Raw genomic sequence first — 20624 nt, forward strand, 5'->3', positions numbered from 1 at the left:
ATATCAACATGAATCTGCCACAGGTATACATGTATCGCCCCCCCCCCCAAAAAAAAGGATGAGAAGAAAAGATATATTCATACAATTGAACAATTGCTGAAAGGGAAGTGGGGCTGTGGATTACATTATACTGTAGAAACCATATGATTTCCTGATTTTGGAGATTATGTGCAGGTTTTTTCAGGAGAATGCACCCATTTTGGATAAAATATATAGAGTATTTTAGATGATGTGGCAAATGCGAGCCCTTTTCCCATTGCTAGGAGTTTTCTGTACATTTTAAATTCCCAGAAAGTAAATTATGTTTCAAAACAAACAAGTCAATACCATAAAAGTAAATCAGATTAGACAGGCATGAAACTTTCCTATAGAGGTCAAGACTTACCCAGACAAAGTTCAAGGGATGCTGTGATGCTCACTGCCCTTGAAGGAGTCCACATGGAATGAAGAAGTACTGTGGGAAGTCTATTAGTAACCACCATGCCTTGGGTCCTCTGGATGACCTATTGCAGGAGAAACAGATTTTACAAATAAAATTTTCCCAATAACTTTGAGAGAGTCATTTCTTAGGCAGGTTGATAAGTCTAGGGGTCCCCAAGGAGAGAGGGGTCTGGAATTCTCAAGGAGGAAGAAAGGACAAACTTTTTTTTTTCCTTCTCTACATTTCTTAGGATTATATAACAATAATGTATCTTGCCTGAGGACAGTCTCTGAATTAAACCTTCTGGGTAATTCTGTTATCTTAAAATGTAAATTATGGGAGTAGGTCTGGTGAGGTCTTTACAACCTCCTGACATTCTTTGGATTCATTGGAGAGTATGTAACTTCATTGCTAACACTAGCAAGGGGGTACTCTTTCTGCCCCCTTCTGATGCCTATGTCAGAAGCTTTCTCTATCTCCTTTATACTTTAATAAAACTTTATTACACAAAAGCTCTGAGCGATCAAGCCTCATCTCTGGCCCCAGATTGAATTCTTCTCCTCCGGGGGCCAAGAATCCCGGTGTCTTCATGTGATTCAACAACAACATTTCAACTTCACAAAAAGTTGTTAGACTACATTCAGTAAAGTTGAATAATTTCCAATCAATTTACAATCATATAAAATACAGCTTACAATCTCAATAAATATATAAAAATCATTTGCGTTTCTATACACTAATAACAATCAGAAACAAAAATTAAGAAAGTCCCACTTATAATTGCATCAAAAAGAATAAAACATCTAGCAACAAACTTAATCAAGGACATAAAAGACCAGAAGTCAGAAAACTAGAAAGCACTGATAAAGAAACCAAAGAAAACACAAATAAACAGAAAACTATTCCACGCTCACACACTGGAACAATGAGGAATTAAAATGTCCATTCCAACCAAAGCCATCAACAAATACACTGGCTGCAATCACAAAATAATATTCAGTGGCCTTTTTCACAGAAATAGAAGTATTCCTAATATTAGGCTGCTAATATTGAACTGGACCTTAAATGGCCAAGAAGACTCTGAGAAAGAAGAACACCGCTGGAGGCATCTTCCTCTCCGACTTCAAACTACATCACGGACCTGTAGTAACCACCACAGTGAGGAACTGGCAGGAACACAGACACATGGAATCCAGGAAAGAATATAGAGCCCAGGAATGAACCCACATGTACATGGTCAGTTCATGAAAATCAAACCAGGAACGAGTGAAGAGGAAAGGACAGTCTTCTTAAGAAACAGTGAGAGGAAAACTGGCCATCTACTCGGAAGAACATCAGTGAAGGTCATCCTCTGGAACGTCTAACAGAAATTGAACTGAAAACCCGCCATTTTGCACATGGAGCTCTTTCCCCCTCTGAGTCCTCTGAGATGGACCTCCGGTCAGCACTCAGCTGGACACAGGAAACGTCTACTTCATCCTCATTTTACCCTCTTGCAGTGCCTCCCTGCTGGTGGGCACTGAGGCAACCCTGCTCCTCTCAGCTGGGACGCAGCCCCGTTACCCAGGAGCCCGAGCCCTGAGGGCCCTGAGGAGACAAAGCTCCCGCCAGCTGGTCACCGAGCCCAGTCTGAAGGCAAAGCGTCCTGCGCCCGTGGGTCAGAAGGGGTTTTGGCGCCCCCTGCGGGCCGCCAGAGAAGAGCGGGCAGCCCTGCGCTCACAAACCTCAGAAGGCTCACCCAGAAGCAGCTCTGCTGTGAGCACTCAGACTGGAAGCCCAAACTGAAATGGAGCAGAATAGCTCCATGACTCTCCTCAAAACATGGCTAAGAAACAATCAGAGCCTGTATGGAATGCAGCCATAAAAAGGAACACAGTTGAGTCAGTTCTAATGGAGGGGATGAACCTAGAGTGTATTAAACAGGGAAGTCAGTCAGAAAGAGAAAAACATGGAATCGAGAAGGATGGGTCTGATTAATCTGTTCACATAGCAGCAACGGAGATGCAGACATAGAGAACAGACTTACGGACAAGGGTGGGGAACAAGAGGGAGAGGGTGAGATGAATGGAGAGAGCAGCATGGATGCATGTACACCAACATTTGTAAATAGACAACCAGTGGGAATTTGCTGTTATGACTCAGGGAACTCAAACTGGGGCTCTGTAATAACCTAGAGAGGTGGGGATGGATGGGATGTGGGAGGGAGATTCAAGAGTGAGGGGACACACGTACACCTATGGTTAATTCATGTAGATGTATGACAAATCAAACCAATATTGTAAATCAATGATCAATCAACTAAAAATAAATAACTTAAAAAAAAGATGAAATGAACAGAAACACAAACTTTGCAACTAACACCGTGATTCAATTTAAAAAACTATAAAATTTTAGAAAACAACAAAAGATTTACATGACCTTTGGTCTGGTGATGAGTTATAACACACAACAAAAAAGCCAACTTACCAAATTTGGAATATAAATTATTTAAAACATTGACTTTTACAATTTTATACATTTACTCTGTGAAGGACCTTATTCGAGAGAACCAAAAGACACACTATTAAATGAACCACTGACCACCCACCCTTGCCAGGCAACAGAGAAGAGAAAGCACTTGCAGGAGTCATCTTACAATGGGAGGTCCTGGTAAGGAACAAGGGACTAACAAGCTACCACCAACCAGGATTCTGGAGAGGTCAAAAAGAGATAGGAGACTGCAGTCCAGAGGTCCTAGCAACTTCCCAGGATCCTCCTCTCTGGAATCCATCTCGGCTGAGTGATGCGTGTGCCCCCAGGAAGGATCCCAATTCAGAATGACTGGCAAGAGACAAACCAGAAACTAACCCAATGACCATAAACCCTGAGACGGTGAGCCACGTGGCAGAGCAGTTCTCTCCGTTTCCCTCATCCTCCTGCCCTCCGCCCCGGCAGCCCTTCCCAATGCAGTCTCTCGCTTTGACGGCACTCCTCACCACGGACAATTCATTCCCAAGTGTCAGACAAGAATCCATTCTCAAGCCCTGAAAGGGATCCTCCTTCCTTCATCAAAACCACAATCCAGGAGAAAATATCTTCCAAATGCTACCTTGTAGAGAAGGCAGTGGCACCCCTTCCAGTATTTTGACTTCAGAAATCCCAGGGACAGAGGAGCTTGGTGGGCTACAGTCCAACAGCAGGGCACTTCTGAGGGGAGGAAACAGTCCCAGGGAAGCTGAAGCACTCGCCGAAGGCCCCAGAGCTTTGGATGGCACAGCCAGAACTGTGGCTGAGGACTCCCAGTGGCCAGGCCTCTTGATCCTGGCCTCTCTCACTAGGTACATGTGTGGAAAACTAGAATTAAAAATATGCCTGAGGGCTTCCCTGGTGACTCCGTGGTAAAGAATCCACTTGCCAGTGCTGGAGATGCAGATGTGATCCGTGCTATGGGAAGATCCCACATGCTATGGCGCCCATGTGCCACAACTGCTGAGCCTGTGCTCTAGATCCTGGAAGACACAATGCCGAGCTCACATACTGCAACCACTGAAGCCCGTGAGCCTGTGCCCCACAAGAGGAGCCACTGCAGTGAGAAGCCCGCACACCACTAGTTATACACGATTGCTGAAAAAATATCCTGAATACATGTACAGATATCCCATAGCGATGCAAAGACTTAAGATGGCAATACCATGGAATGCATCTTCAATATGAAATGAAGATCAAATATGACTTGATCACTCAGAGCTTTTGTGTCATAAAGTTTTATTAAAGTATAAAAGAGATAGAGAAAGCTGCTGACATAGACTTCAGATGGGCACAGTAAGAGTACCCCCTGCTGGTCTTTAGCCAGATGTTATACAGCCACTAGCAGTCTGCTAAGGAAAGAAAGGCAATGTCTCAGAGAATGAATGGCACCAGGCCTGTCACCCACAACATGCATTGAGATAACATTGGCAGCAGGTGAGTCATCCTGGACCATAAAATGATTGACATGAATCTTGAAGAAAGGCAGATTTCCAGGCAAATATATCGTTTCATTAACATAGATTAGGAGAACAAGGTATGAGTAAGACATACTGGTTTGTCAAGTCAGTTCTGAGCCTTTAGGGGAAAACAACCTGAAGACAGAGTCTAGCGGAAATACATAGTATATTAACATAGCTTAAGACAAGCATTTCCTTAGGAAAAAATGCATTGCTTAGCTCAAGGTTTGAGAAAAGTTAAGTTCAGGTGGAGCCAGAAGTCATCATTGCAACACAGAATTTTCAGAGAAACCTCCTTTTAAATTTGTATCGAGAAGGGAAAAAATGTAACACTACTTTGTTTCCTCCGGCTGCTTGAGAGAGAGAGAAATAAACATCTGACACTTGCAGCCTATTCCCTCTGTCTGGAGACCCTCGGCCTTCCTGCCTGTTACCCTCTCAGGGCCTTTAGGAAGCAATACACAAGCTGACCCTAACACACACGTGGAATAACAAGGGACTCCAAAGAGCCAGAACAATCACGTGAGTCTGCAGTTTTAAGGTCCTCTGGTATGCTGTGCTAAGTCGCTTCAGTCACGTCTGACTGTCAGAGCCCGCCAGGCTCCCCTGTCCATGAGAATTTTCCAGGCAAGAATACTGGAGTAGGTTGCCCTGCCCTCCTCCAGGGAATCTTCCCAACCCAGGGATCGGATTCCTGCATTGGCAGGGAGGTTCTTTACCACTAGCACCACCGGGGGCAAAAGTGCCTAAACGGAGATCAGGGAAACCCAGTTAGGAGAAGGGACTCAGAGGAAAGGAAGTGAGGCAAGGAGACTCTTAGTCACACTCAGAGAAGCCCGGCAGGTAGTTCTGCAGGTGGAAGAGGGGAGGAAGCAGGCTGGAGCTGTGTAAAAGATGAAAGAGGGAACTAAAGCAGGGGCCCCCAACCTCTAGGATCTAACGCCTGATGATCTGAGGTGGAGCTGATGAAATCATACTAGAAATAAGTGTTTGTTCACTCAGCTGTGTCCAACCCTTTGTAGCCCACCAGGCTCCTCAGTCCATTGAATTCTTCAGGCAAGAATACTGGAGTGAGCTGTCATTTCCTTCTCCAGGAGATCTTCCCCACCCACTGATTGAACCCGGGTCTCCCACACTGCAGGCAGACTCTTTACCAACGGAGCCACCAGGGAAAAAAAAAAAAAAGAAATAGAGTGCACAATAAATGGACTGCACTTGAAACATCCCAAAAGCTTCCCCCACCCCTGTCTGTCAAAAAATTGTCTTCCAAAAAAACTCCCGAGGTCAAGGAAGGAACTTCAAGTGTACTCGACTGTCCCAGGTTGCTGGCTTAGGGAGATGCTGAAGCAGGGGTGTCCTAAGAGGTAGAACCTCCCTTGCGTGGGGTCCTCAACAGACCTCCAATAGCCTTGGTGATGAAGGGAGAGATTTGTTTCATTTTTTAAAATATCCTTGTGGGATAAACTGAAAACTTAGCAATTCTTTTACAGTCTTCCTAATAAAATGTTTTCTTTCTTTACTGATCTGTGAAGTACCAACTGTGACAATCACTGTTCTAATATGCCTCACAGTGTTGCCGACATTATGGATATAATTATGTGAAATTGAACTTATTCAATAAAAATGATGAAGCATCTACCCTGTGCCCAGCACTTTCCAAGGGTTGGGGAGTACAGTGAAAATACTCCATAAGATGCACAGCTGGTAGGAACATTCTTTAAAAAAGCCTTTTACATTTCCACCAATAGTTTATTCTCAATGTCAACACTTGCCAATTAATGACCATGCTGGGTGGGAAGCTCATTAAAAACCCAGGAGCCAGAGTTCCTGGAAGGATATCCCATTCTCCCTTGGACACTCCTCCATCCGCTCTGGCTCTCAGTTTCCTCATCTGCAAAATCATGGACAACTGACTATAATTCATCCCTGGAACCCAAGTCTATTGAGGGGGAGGGGAAATATTACTCCAAGGCCTGGATGAGAGACCAGATTGAAAGAAAAATATGTCATTGCTGGTTTTCAGTCAAACAGACAGATACAATGAAGGAAGGAGCCCCTGGCCCTGCAGGATCTGCCTAGGGCTCTAGTCTGGGAAATTCTTACACATCAGGAGATGGCTCCGAGCTGGATTTCCACCAAGAACATCCATGCAAAGGACAAGACTGCAGAGCTCTGTGCCCATTAGCCACAGGAAGAGACTGCCTCCCAACAGCCAGCAGCATTTACAAGTGACCTTCTAAGGCCTTCACCAAACTACAGGGGCAACTCTGTGTTTTCTGTTTCCCTCACTTTTCTGACTCTTTTCTTAAAAAAAAACCCCACACATTTCTTCATAGAACGCCACTGTGGAAGGAAAATAGGCCTTCAAATTTTTAGACCTCAATTTGCAAAAAACTTGGAGCTTGATTTTTTTTTTTTTAAATTAAAGCACCACATAATTTAAATTTTTTACACGTTTTAATTATTCAGTTCCAAAATACCAAACTTATTGCACAGGGTTCCCATGGAAAGGACCCCTCTCAGCAGGACAGCCACAGATTCCACCATGAAAGGGCAGCAAGGTGCCCTCCTCCCTTCTTTTCTGCCTGGGTGGCCACCAGGTGTTTAAATCCATGCACCCTACTAAATATCTAGGGTGAAACTGGTGGACCCTTCCCTTTCCCATCCCAGCAGGTGGTCAAGGGCCCACTTGGCTGCAAAGTCGCAGAAGCAGGGCTGGGCCAGCTGGCCAGAGTAAGGGTTATGAAGTCCCCACAGGTGAAAACACCAGGCAGGATAAATCCCTTGGACTTCCAGCAGGCACTAGGCTGCTTGGGAAAACCCGCACAGGTCTGAGCTTTATGCGACAGGTTAAAGAGGTAAAGGCCTTGACCCCAAAGGCGAGGCCTTTCCATGACCGCCAGGTTAGGGGGCTCTGAGACTGTGCCAACAGAGAGGGCAGAATACGTGGTTCCCTGCTCCACCGAGTCTCAGTTCCCTTACCTGTGGTTCACACCCCTCCACTCCACTCACTGGATGCCAATCGCTGGGAACCCAGGAGCTCAAGAAATGGGCATTCCCAGACACAGTGGAGACCCCTGAGAGCACAACTGGGACCCCCTGCCCTGGACGCACTCCTGGTGTGCCACGCCCCCATGCCCACTTCCAGGAGAGGCCCGTGGGCCTCACTACTGCCTCAGATGAAACACAAGGACAAGCAAATCCACCCCACAGAGACAAGCCAAGCTTTTTATCAGCTGATCTGTCTATAATTCAGGGATAAAACTATGACTACAGAAAGGAAAGATGACCTGTCCTAGGACGGCCATGATATTCTACAGAACCAGACAAAATTGGTTACAAGGAAACTTCTTTTTTTCTTGGAAACTGTAAAGCTGGTTCTTTTGCATATGCAATTAAAAACAATTAGCTTGTTACAAAGGCCTGCCTAGGGCAACGCTTGAAGTTAATCCTTGCCACAGAATTCAACAACTTCCCTAGTGTCTGCCTACAATGTGGGAGACCTGGGTCCAATCCCTGGGTTGGGAAGATCTCCTGGAGAAGGGAATGGCAACCCAATCCAGTATTCATGCCACCACCCCCCTTCCCCCACCGCCAACCCCCCCCCCCCCAAAAAAAAGCGGTTCAAATAAATATTTTAAATCTCAGGTGGAAAACTAGAAGATCCCTTGTTCGTCTGTCTGGATTTATGTATGTCTCAGTGTGAGTCTTCTGTTTTTTGATAATATTGCTCAAGTTCTGAGTTCTTATTTAAATGGTCTGAAGAAAAGGAAGCCCTTGCAAACCAAATAGTTGTAAATACAAGAAAACATTGACCTAAATGAATTTCAGATTCACGTGAACTGGGAAATAGTCAATATTAAATATCTAGTATTTTTTTTTTTTGCTACTCTACTATAGACATGTCTAAGAGTCACTAACATTAAGCACAAAATTTTCATAGTGCCTAGGTTTATTATAAGTTAAAAATTGCTATATTGTTATATCTGTCACAAGCTTGTCAACAAGAAAGTACCTCTAAACAATAACAAAAAAAACTAAAAAATGTAACTATGATATGAGCTTTTAGATAAACTATTAACAATAATTATACTCTAAAATTTATATTTTTATAAATATATTATTATTATATTCTAAATTTTTTCTCAACATTGAAACTCTGTTATCTAACACAAAAGCTGCCTCATGGCAGTCACTCAACAGTCACTTGCTAAAGACTGGACTCAACAATTCCACAAAATGAGGTGTGTACTGATATAATGTCATACATGTCCACATCCCATGTAATATCCATGGACTGGAAACAGTGTAAATACCTATCAACAGGGAACTTGATTAAATACACAGTAAGGCATTAATACAATGGAATACGACACAGCTGTTTAAACCAACGTACATGTCTAGATATAGCAACTTACATGTCTACTTACACGTACCCACTTGTGAACAAAGCAGGGCACAACCACGTGTGCACATTGCAGTGCCACTGGTACCAAAAGTGTGTGTTAGTCACACAGTCATGTCCGACTCTGCTGGGGTCCAGCCCCAGTAGGATCCAGGGAATCCCTCAGGATGACAGCATCGGCGATAATGAAAGTAAAAGGGGAGAGAAAGAGGCTTGATCTTCCTTGGTTTACACAGAAAGCCAATAAAGCTCCTGACATGGAACTTGCTCTGTTCACGGAGGCTGCAGATGCCCTCTCGGTGGGTTGAGGACGCAGGACACCGCCTCCCCGGTGAAGATGCAGGGCACCTTCCCAATCGGGTCTTAGAAGCCCAGGCAAAAAAGTGAAGTCAGAGAGCCCCTGTGCCCCCAAGGAGTCATCCTGAAAGAAGAACAGAGAGAGAAAGAAAGAAAAGGAAAGAAAGAATGACACGGGGAGACCAAGCTTCGGTGAAGGAGGCCCATAACTTTATTTTCAAAAGGAATTTTTATACCTTGACTTGTACATAGAGAGATATGAAAGATGCAAAGTCATATAGCGTCAGCCCAAACATTACATCTGTTTTGTCTTTATCGAAACCAGGATTTTTCTCTGCATACCTTTCCCATAAACAATGTTGTGTACGTTATCTTCTGGCCTTGAAGGCCTGTGGAGATTTTATGACCCTTTTTCGATAAAGGCTACTCAACCAGAAAACTTAATTTCCCTTGAAGTGTTTTTTCTTTATATTTCTAATCTATGTCAGCCTCAGAAAGTGCTAAACAGAATTACATTCTCACGGAGCAAAGGTGCAGTAAGTTACAACAAAGAAAGAACCAATTAGCTCAAAGGTCTGATGTAGTTAATTCTAAGGCTACTACTTGTTTTTCTTACATTCCAACTATGTTAACTGATGCACTCCCAGGTGCACAATGGATAAGGGATATGGGCACTTGGCAGCAAGCATTGGCTCAACAATGAAACCTTATACCAGCACTACTCTAATAGTTTTTAACTCTTTGAAAGGCTCTATATTTTTATAATGTTTTAGGCTTCCCGTGTCTCTCACGGTTGGGAGGCTGTGAACAATAACGTGCGTAGCTGCAAGAGTCTGGATAAACCTGTCAGGTAAGCTAGAAAGCCATCAGAGGGGTTTGAATTGAAACACTCCTATCATGCCCAGGAGACTTATTAACTAAAGCCCTAAGTTGACCTTTTCCAGAGAAAGGTGGTCAGGGATAGCCCCCTGTTAATGTCAGAAGAGTTGGTGAAAGGCACAAAATAGTAAGACAGACAGATTCTGGTTTTGGGGTAGATGCTCAAGCAGATCCAGGGGGTCCCTTGAGTCCTGATCCACCTTGCTCATCAGATCTCTTCCACATAAACTTGTCATGGGTGGGATCACCCATGCTGGCTCCCCGCACGACTCTTTGTGACTTCATGGACTCAAGGCAGTCAGGCTCCTCTGTCCATGGGATTCTCCAGGCAGGAATATAGGAGTGGGCTGCCACGCCCTTAAAGAAGACAGTGAATCTTGACTGAATTGTTTGTTGGGGGAGAGTACTCATTGGAAGCTTACAAGAAACTATTAACAGTGGTTATTCGTTTGGAGGGTAGGTGGGAACTGGGTGGATGGGTGTCAGAGGTGGGAGAAAAAAACTCTACTGACTACCATTTTATACTTTCAGATTTGGGAACCCACATGAACATGGTTTATAACTCAGTACATGAATTTTTAAGTGCTCAAGGACAAGAACCCAGTAAATTCTGTTGAATGAATTACAACACACATGAGAGCTTCCCCATCATCTGTTCCCCTCTCCACCACCTACCCTGTCACCATTGCTCCCACTGCCACTGCCCTGGGAAGACACAGGATGCTTTTTAAAAGTTCCATCATCTTAAACTTTTAAAGCCATACTTTCTAACTATCCATTTATAGTCATAAACCCCTCCATCACTCTTTACAACTGACAAAGTGCTTTCAAACCTATGATCTAATTGGGTCCTTAGGACAACCTGAGACAGTTTATGTTTTGAAAGTGAAAGTCACTCAGTGGTGTCCGACTCTTTGTGACATCATGGACTACAGAGTTCATGGAATTCTCCAGGCCAGGATACTGGAGAGGATAGCTTTTCTCTTCTCCAGGGGATTTGCCAACCCAAAGATAGAACCCAGGTCTACTGCACTGCAGGGGGATTCTTTACTATTTGAGCCACAAGGGAAGCCCAAGAATACTGGAGTGGGTAGCCTATCCCTACTCCAGCAGATCTTCCTGACCCAGGAATCAAACTGGGGTCTCCTGCATTGCAGGCAGCTTTTTTTTTTTTTTTTTTTTTACCAACTGAGCTATCAGGGAAGGAGAAAATTGAAGTTTTGGGAAATTAAGGGTTCTGTCTGAGATCACGCCTCTGAAAATGACACAGCCAATCCTGATTGCCTGATGAGGATGGCACCTCCGTCAACATCCTTCCCAACTCTAAAAAGGCATAAAAGAAAGATGACAGGAAGTCTTTCACAGATTTTGTGTCAGTCCCATGACACTCTAGGTCAGATTGATGTATGTGTGGGTCAGTCTAGGTTGCGGTCCTGGGGGACAGGACTTGCTGAGAGAGGAAAACAGCCAACTTTTGTTTTGATTGTTACACTCACCCAACAGGGAAGAAAAAAGGAAAGGAAAATGTTCTTGGCTGGCGTGGAGAGAACGCTGCCAGAAAATGGGATGGATGCTCTAACTTGCTGAAGACATCCCCGGAGGCCCCATTAACACCATGATACTGAACCAGAGAGATGCTGAACAGTTAGGAGTGCTGCTGATTCCTTGGCAACTTTTGAAAGCAAGCTTATGTTTCCACTGACTGAAGCAAGGGGTGGGGGTGGGGGGGGGTGGGGGGAGGGGGGAGTGGTGGGATGTCTAAGGATGGAATTAGAGAATAGGAGGATTTGGCTGCTGAGGACGGAGTTGCAGGTTGTCCTTGGTATGTATAACAACAAGTTTCCCTACATCAGATTTTCCTCTGGTTCCATTTCTTAACCTCTGGACTGACCCTAGAGTCCCAGATTCGTGTGATGCTGCAAAAGAATGAGAAGGAGGAGATGCACCCTTCACGACCACGATCTAAACACACTGCTCGAGCTGACTGGGGACTTAAGAGAAGAGCAGCAGCAACAGTGGAAATGATGAGATTTCATTAGTGTGCCCCCTGAATTCATCGTCATCTAAGACACAGCATGTGATATAGGGAAATTGTGTAATGTGCACCATCCAGGGCCATTCATAATGGTCTCAGAACAAATGAAGGATTCACATGTTCCCATTAGCAAGAGTCTAACTGGAATAAAAAGGTGACCCAAACAAGCTCCTCTGACCCTGTCTAAGATGGAAGACCCATCACCTTAGGAAAAACAGACTGTTTGTGTCATAACATGATTTATTTACCCTGCATAGGAGAGAAAGCAGGATACTCACCTTCACAAAGAAAAAGCAGAGAGGACTTCCCTGGTGGCACAGGGGATATGAATCTATCTGCCAGAGCAGGGACATTTGTTCGATCCCTCGACCAGGAAGATTCCACAAGCTGCAGATCAACTAGGCCCATGTGCCGAAACTAGTGAGCCCACAACCTACAACTACTGAAGCCCGTGTGCTCAGAGCCTGTGCTCTGCGACGAGGGAAGCTACTGCAATAAGAAGCCTGTGCGCTGCAACGAAGAGTAGCCCTCGCTTGCCATGACTAGAGAAAAGCCCTCACGGCAACAAAGATCCAGTGCAACTGAATATAAGTTTTTGATTTTTTTTTTTAAGGCAGATAATTTTTAGTTTTAGTTTTGTTTTTTCAAGGAAGGAATAAGTAACTGTCCATAACTCTTCATCTAATTCTGACACCTTCAATTCACACCTATTTTAATCACTGCAGAGAAAGTAAAATTTTCTCAAGGAATATCATAAAATATAAATGCTAGCACCTTAGTTTTATTTTAAACCTAAATTCTCAAATGAACTAGCTAATTTAACTCAGCTCTGATGTGGTACCTTTCAAAGTGGGCAGAAGGAGCCAAGATGTGATACATACAAAGTCCATCAACACCTCAATTTGGCTCTGCCAGCAGCTCAGCAACCTGGAACAATTAATTCTCTTTCCCCAAAAGCTTCTGACTCAGTGCAAACATACATACCCACCCTCTGTTATCTAAGAGATCAGGATGATGAAAGGGAAAAGGAATTCTCCCCAAGATCAATATTTGACCACCCAAAATAGGACTGCCTTCACATTAAAACAATTCTCCACAGTCCCATTGTTCTGTTTGTCTTGAATGATGGAAAATCTAATTGCAGTAAAATGTTAATAGCTTCATTGTGTGACCACAGGGCTAATCAGTTATATATCTAAAGAGTTTGGGGCTCAGCTGTGAGGTATTTTTGGATCAATATCAAATCTCTTGACCTCAATGTACTATTACCAAGGATTTAGTACATGAAGCAAAAATCCCACAAAATGGAGAACCACAGGACCAAGACTAAAAAGATTTAATATGAACATGCTATGGTCTGATCTAGGCTGGGGATACTCAGGCTTATACTTGGTGAGTCCAGTTCAATGTGGAGTGGGTGCTGGCACAGATTAAGAGTCAGGTAGGAAAGAAAAAAAAAAAAGAGTGGGGCAGGGGGAAAGAAAGGTGCTTAGATCCATGTGGGGAGTGAAATATATGACAAGCACTCAGAAAATTTTGGCAAATCTTGAAGAGGGGTCAGGGAGTTGAGAACTGTCAGTAGGGCAGGCCTAAGGAAGGAACCCTGGGTAATGTATGGAAAGGAAGAATCAACACTTTTCCTCAGTCAGATGTACTTGCCCACTATGAGAACAGTTTCTGTGCAAAGAACATGAAGAAAGCCTCCAGGTGCCATGGAGCCCTGGGCAGGAGGTTTGGAAGAACAAGGCCACTCCCCTAGGCCCAGCCACCAGACAAGAGAAAGACAGCGCCCCCACCCAGGGCACCACAGATGGGGAAAGAAGGAAACCACCTAATACATGCACATTGCTTCATTAACCCACATCAGAACTGTCTCCTGTGGTCTGTCACATGGTCTTATAAACACCTTGGTGGGGGACTGGGAGCGATGGGCCACGGCCTCCCTGCTCCCCTGGCTCAGTTGCAACAATGCCACTGCACAGAGAAAGCAATAGTCCTTGAAATATCCCCACAACTCAGGCATCTGCCTCAGACTGAAAGATGCCTTTTCTATCTTCATGCCCAGAGTGATTTGGATCCTTCTGTTCCATGGGAACTAGATCCTGCCACTAAGGGTTTGCATGCTGCAACTGAAGATCCTGCATGCTGCAAGGAAGACTGAAGATCCCACATGCCACAACCAAGACCCAGCAGGGCCAAGTGAAAACATACATAAGTATTTGAAATCAACAACAGAAGTAGTCATAACAGCTCAGTGTATTGAGTGCTTACTCTCAAACACCTCACTAAAGGCTTTTCCTATTGACATTCCCTACATAGTTAAATCAGGTCACATCCGCCCTAAGATACAGATGTTACAATGGCTTCCAATTTACAGAAGAGGAAACTGAGGCACAGCATGCCAACCTTCAGATCATCTTGTTCCCTCACTTTGTGAGGAACCTCATGTCACACAGTACAGCCTGAGGACTCCCAGAGTTTATGAGCAGTGCTTGTTAACTTCTGGGAGGGCTGTGGAGAGGGTGAAAAATACTTCTTGATCTGGACTTTGGAGGAGGACTCTTGACTCCCTTGCTCACAACATTCATATGAGTCTGCAGCACAGGGTATAGCCAATTCTTACCCTAGTGTCTTCTTGAACCTCCCAGTCATGAGAAAGTTGCCAGCTGCTGCCCTTGTGAACAGTTTGAAAACTGGAGAAGGCTAGAAAACATCCTTCTGTTCTCTTGAGTGTCTGGAAAGATGGCATCTTGGAAATTGACTCCATGAGGCAAGAGATTATAGTTCTCATCCATCCTAATGGAAAAAAAAGGAGGCAAGAGCTGTAGACTGGACACCCATGGGGTGTACCATCTTGAATCGAGAGTCAACAGAAGACTGTGACAAGTGTTGCCAGTTATATAACGTCTTTTTTAAAGTAGAGTTTAATTACAATGTTGTGCTAATTTCTGCTGTAAAGTGACTCAGTTATACATATACATACATTTTTAAATATCTTTTCCATTATGGTTTATCCCAGGAGATTGGATATGGTTCCCTGTGCTAAGGTAGGACCTTGTTGTTTATTCCAAATGTAACAGTTTGCATCTGCTAACCCCAAACACCCAGTCCGTCCGTCTCCCTCCCTCCATTCCCCTTGGCAACCACAAGTTTATTCTCTGTATCCATGAGTCTGTTTCTGTTTTGTAAATAGGTTCATTCATGCCATATTTTACATTCCACATATAAGTGATATAGTATTTATTCTTCTCTTTGTGACTTACTCTGCTTAGTATAATTATCCCTAGTTCCATCCATGTTGCTGCAAATGGCATTCTTTCTTTCTTGTTATGGCTGAGTAATATTCATATATACGTACCACATTTTCTTTAATCATTCAACTATCAAGGGACATTTAGGCTGTTTCCATATCTTGGCTGTTGGGAATAGTGCTGCTATGAACATGGGGGTGCATGTATGTTCCTGAATTAGAGTTTTGTCTGGGGATATGCCCACGAGGGGGACTGCTGGATCATATGGTGGTCCTATGAATTTTCTGAGCATCCCCCATACTGTTAGCCATAGTGGCTACCCCAACTTACATTCCCAACAACAGTGTAGGAGGGTTCCCTTTTCTCCACACTCTCTCCAACATTTGCTATTTGTTCTGTTTTTGATGGTTGCCATTCTGCCTGATAGGGGATGGTACCTGGTTGCAGCTTTGATTTGCATTTCTCTAAGATTTAGTGATGCTGAGTATATTTTTATGTGTCTACTGGCCACCTGCATGTCCCATCGGCATGTCTTCTTTGGAGAAATGTCTATTAACGTTTTCTGCCCATTTTTTGATTGGGTTTTTTTTGTTTTTGTTGTTGTTGTTGTTGAATTGTACGGTCTGTATATTTGAAATTAAGCCCTGGTCTATTGCATCATTTGCATATATTTTCTCCCATTCTTTAGGTTGTCTCTCTCTCTCTTTTTTTTTTTTTTTTTTTTACAGTTTTCTTTGCTGTGCAGAAGCTTGTAAGTTTGATCAGGTCCCCTTTGTTCATATTTAGTTTTATTTCTACTATCTTGGGAGACTGACCTAAGAAAATAAAGGTCCAATTTATGTCAGAGAACATTTTCCCCATGCTCTCTTCTAGGAGTTTTATGGCGTCATGTCTTATGTTTAAGTCTTTAAACCATTGTGAGATATTTTTCTGCAGTGTGAGGGCATATTCTAACTTCACTGATTTACATGCAGCTTCCAATTACACATCTACATGGCTCACATTAGAGGAGTCACTCTCTCTGATTGTTTCTCTACCTCACACTGCACGTGTCTCTCCTTCAGTTTTTCAAAGCACGTGAATTGGGGGATGGGTGTGGGTGAACATTTGTGTATCTCCCATGCCGCCTTCTTTCTCCTAGTGGAGTGCTCCTTGTTTCCTGGGCAAAGGAAAGCCAATTGCAATGACCCAGGATTCAAGTCCTATGACTGCTACTTATCTCCTGTTTGACACACAACGAATTTCTTAAATTCTCTAAGCTTAAATGTACAATCTATAAAACAAGGAGTTCTTTGTTTAATGGTGGTGTAAGGAGTGTATTTTTAAAAAAAAATATGTAAAGTATTTAGCACAGAGTAAGCACAGTATAAAACTTAACATTTTTACAGAACCCTGCATAAAGTACCTGTTGGCAAGATAGAGAAGTCAAGAGAAGGAAAAGGAGAGATGGAAGCGGCACTCCAGCCCAAAGTAGGCATTTGGGGGCTCACCAGGGAGTCTCCACTGCCACTTTCTCCTGTGACACTGACCAGAATCTGTTCTTCTCTCCAAGGGGCCCAGAATAACAGAGGAATGATTTGTATGTGGTTGTTAACACACATCATGGCAACACAGCCCTGTGAAATAGAAATCTTGTCAGACTACCATTTGACTCTGTATCTCTGCTCTAACGTTTTATAAATATGTCAGAGAAAAAGAGAAAAGAGCTGGCTGACCACCAGAGAGCCAGTGGACAAAACTGTATTTCATTATAAAATTGGAAAAGAAAATAATATCTTCTTAAGTACTGTGGCTGTTTTTACTTTGGAAAATAAAGTTTTATTGTTGAATAGTTTTAGAGCTGGTTTCCCTATATAAAGACATGTAAAAATCTAAGTTTCTCCATATCAAGAAGGTACTATCTCATTCCTTGCCAGTTTTATTTAGAAACTGTACTTCTCCAGCATTTTTTTTTAATTCAACTTAATCTGGCTAAACCACTCAAGCCAACACAAAGCACACCATGTATTCTAAACTTAGATATTCTGGCTTTAATATGGAAAACGTGTTACCGTGAGCTTACGGACACCCCTCTGTGGAACCTTCTGTCTTCTTTCTCAGTGATGTAAAATCTCAAGAGCTAAAAGTTAGTCTGCAGACCAAGGTCATGGGCATTCCAAATATCCTTAATGCTATGCCACATACTGGGAAGATGGGACTTATTGTCCAATCACTATCTGTTAGATTCCATTTTGAGGTGCCTCCCAGTTCCTCTGTATCAGCCTCTTCCTCCAACTGGAGAGAACCAATGCATTAGGGTTCCACCTGCTGTTTTCTATTGCAAACTTCAGTTGAGCCCATAACCTGAACCCTTATCTACATGCATTTCGTCATGACCACACGACAAACTTTCATGGAACTTCACAAGATTCCAGGAGTCTCCCAACAGACAAGGCCTGGTCTAATTCACTTCTCTGTTCTTCAAAGCCCTGTGAGCACCTTCCCAATCCCTTAATGCCCCCGACCCCAGGCCCTTCCTCTATAAACTTTTGCTATTTGGAAGAGCCTGGCATTGAGGTCCGCTGGCAGCTGATATGAGCGAATCTGAGTGAAACAAGAGGACAGCTGGGCTGCATTCCACACCAGTCCCATCTTGGCATTTAAGCAGGTGTGCAGGATTGAGTAACTACACATTTCTCATCTAACCTGCACCAGGTGTTCTGCATCAGTTACTAGGATTTAATCTCAACCAACCTTGTTTGGCACATTATGAAGGTGAGGCTCTTGAGGTTCTCGACAAGGTCAGTAACTTGCTCAAAATGACAGGAAGAATGGAGCCAGAATTCCAACAACCATCTGATTCCAAAGGTGTTTGGATTGGTTTTGACCACTGTCCATCCCAAACAACTTCCACGGCATCCACTGTAAAATATAGCTTTCCTCCTCTATAAGGATTCTACCTCAATTAGGGTTCCACTTTCTTATTTCAAACTCCAGGAGACACCATCCTCTGAACTCTTATCCACAGGCATCTAATCTGCACCACAGACCAACTTGCATGGAACTCAACCAGAGAGGGCTCCTGTCCGATTGCCCTTCATACTCCTCAGAGCACTGTGACCAGGGCCTTCTTCCCCCATTACCCCCCCGCATAAACCTCTGCTATTGGGAATAGGCTGTTTGTTGCTGGAAACCACCTTGAGCTTTGGCCTGAAACACTCTTCCCTGGTCAAGCACGGGAGCCATCCCTGTTTTTCCAACAGTGTTAGCCAGTGACACCCAAAATCTCTGTAGACTCAACATGAGGGGCACCAAAGAGCAGAAAATGGGAAGGAGACCAGGGGAAACATCACTTAACATCACCCAGACAGGATTCTGGAGGAGTTCCAGAGCCTGCTGGGGATAAAGGTACCTCTGCTGGCCAGGCCAAGTGGCCAAAGGGATGGTATGGGCGAGAGTTGGCAGGCTCACCTGAGGAAGACGAAATAGGAGTAATTCTGGACCACGGTGTGGGAGTGATAGGAGAAGTAGCCCAGGCCGGTGAGGTTGAGCCTGGAGCCCCCGGGCACCTCGAGCATGCTGCCCCATGCCTGGTCGCACAGCATCTCGATCTCAGCGGAGTAGAAGAGCCCCGCGTCGCTGGCCTCATACTGCCAGGGCAGGTAGCTGTACAGGCCGTGCATCTCCTCGTGCAGCGCCAGCACCTTGGCGTACACGATGATCTCGGCCAGCTCCGCTCGGCAGCCCTCGCTCAGGGGTCTCCACTCGGAGGGCAGCTGGCAGCCGCAGGCGACCTCTAGCCCGCCAGCCAGGCAGAGCGCTGCGAGCAGCAGCGGGTGCAGCATACCGGCGGCGAGGGCGAGCGGCGGGCGCTACCCGGGGCGCATGGCCGGGGGAAGCGGGGAGCCCCAAGGCAGCAGGGAGAGCGTCTGGGAACCCGAAGTGCCGGGCCCCACCAGTGGGAGGGGCAACCCGGGGCGCTCGGCTCCGCGCACTGCTGGGGAAGCTCAGCGTGCTGCTCCCTCCTCCGCCGGGATCCCCCTGCGGGGCCTCGCTTGGGAGGCTTTTAAAAGGGCACGGGTAGGGCCGGCCACCGCCGCCTCCTGCCCCCCGTGGCTGGGGCGTGGGCTGCAGCGGGAGGGGCGGAGGCGGGAAGCCGTGCAAGATCGCGAGGTGCTGGGGAGATAGCGCAGTCGGCGCTGGACCGGGAGTTCCAGGGCCGAATTCGGTGTTTGCGCCAGCGCGGAAGTCCGCGGCCGAAAAGTCAGTGTGGGGAGAGGTGGCCCAGCCCTCTTCCGGATCCCTGCGCACAGACCAGGTGGAAGCTTTGCAGGCACAAAGCGCGCTCCAGTCATGGCCTTCTTAGAATGATTGCCATCAATTGCCATGAGTACTCAGCCTACGTTTTTGCATTTTCTGAGTAGTTCATTTACACTCAATGGCACAGAAATCGAACTTTACTGTCGCAGAGTTTACCTTGGAAATTCTGTGTGATCTAATAAACTTTTCTGCTCTCCCTTTCCATCTCTTATGTTTTAACGATGCTCTTAGGAAAGCCTTCAACATCGGAAAAGCCAAAGCCACATTGCTTGGATTTTCCTACAGCTACATGGTCTCATGATTAACCTCATTCCTACTTTCAGATTCTGAACACCCTACACCTGAGAAATAGATTCAGAAGTTCCAAAGAGCTTTTCACAAGTCAATGAGTGACTCTGAAGAGACCTAAACTCCACAGTTAAATCTTTATTTCTAAATTAGGCAGTTCCTTTTATCTCCCAATTGCCTTAATTATTCTTCATGTAGTAAGAAAAAAAAGATTATTTATAAGTATAAATATTTTGTATAGTCAAAACATCATATATATGTAATAGCATGGATATAATACACATATCATCGTACATATGTCATACATATTATATTTACAATAAGTTGATAAGCAAAACTGCTGTAAAATGGAAGGCTCTTTGTTCTGCAAGCATCTTATTAACCAGGCTTTCTGCAAGTTTAAGTCTTAGAACTCAGCCAAAGTCTTCTCTGACTGAAAGGAAGAGTTCTTAGGGAATTCAGAAAGGAAAGGTAAGGAGAAAAGTGGGGAGAGGGGAAGAGAGAAAATTCCAAGGCCTCACATCCCGTGACAACAAAATCTTCCTGTGATCCCCAAGTCTTCAGTTAGGACAATTAAATTCATGCATGCTTCTTGTGGCAGGGTAGAAATCCAGCTGGCGTGAGGCAGGGACTCAGGAGGAAGAGGCCATGAGCAGCATGGTCTCAGGGAACCAGAAGACCCTGGGAAGGCTTTGGGCGTGCCTTGAAGTGAAATGGCCAGGACTTCAGCCAGTGTGGCGGCCCAGCTTCTGAGGGAATGAAGGCTAAAGATCCATAAGGTCTT

The 20624-nt window shown here is 44.7% G+C and overlaps 1 pseudogene; it reads right to left on the reverse strand.

The window, feature by feature from the left end:
* The window catches only part of LOC123332646, a 41055-nt pseudogene extending 21078 nt beyond the window's left edge, over nt 1-19977 (reverse strand).
* Between the last annotated feature and the right edge of the window lie 647 nt (nt 19978-20624).

This window comes from Bubalus bubalis, chromosome 5 (genome assembly GCF_019923935.1).
Source record: "Bubalus bubalis isolate 160015118507 breed Murrah chromosome 5, NDDB_SH_1, whole genome shotgun sequence".
Lineage (NCBI taxonomy): Eukaryota > Metazoa > Chordata > Mammalia > Artiodactyla > Bovidae > Bubalus > Bubalus bubalis.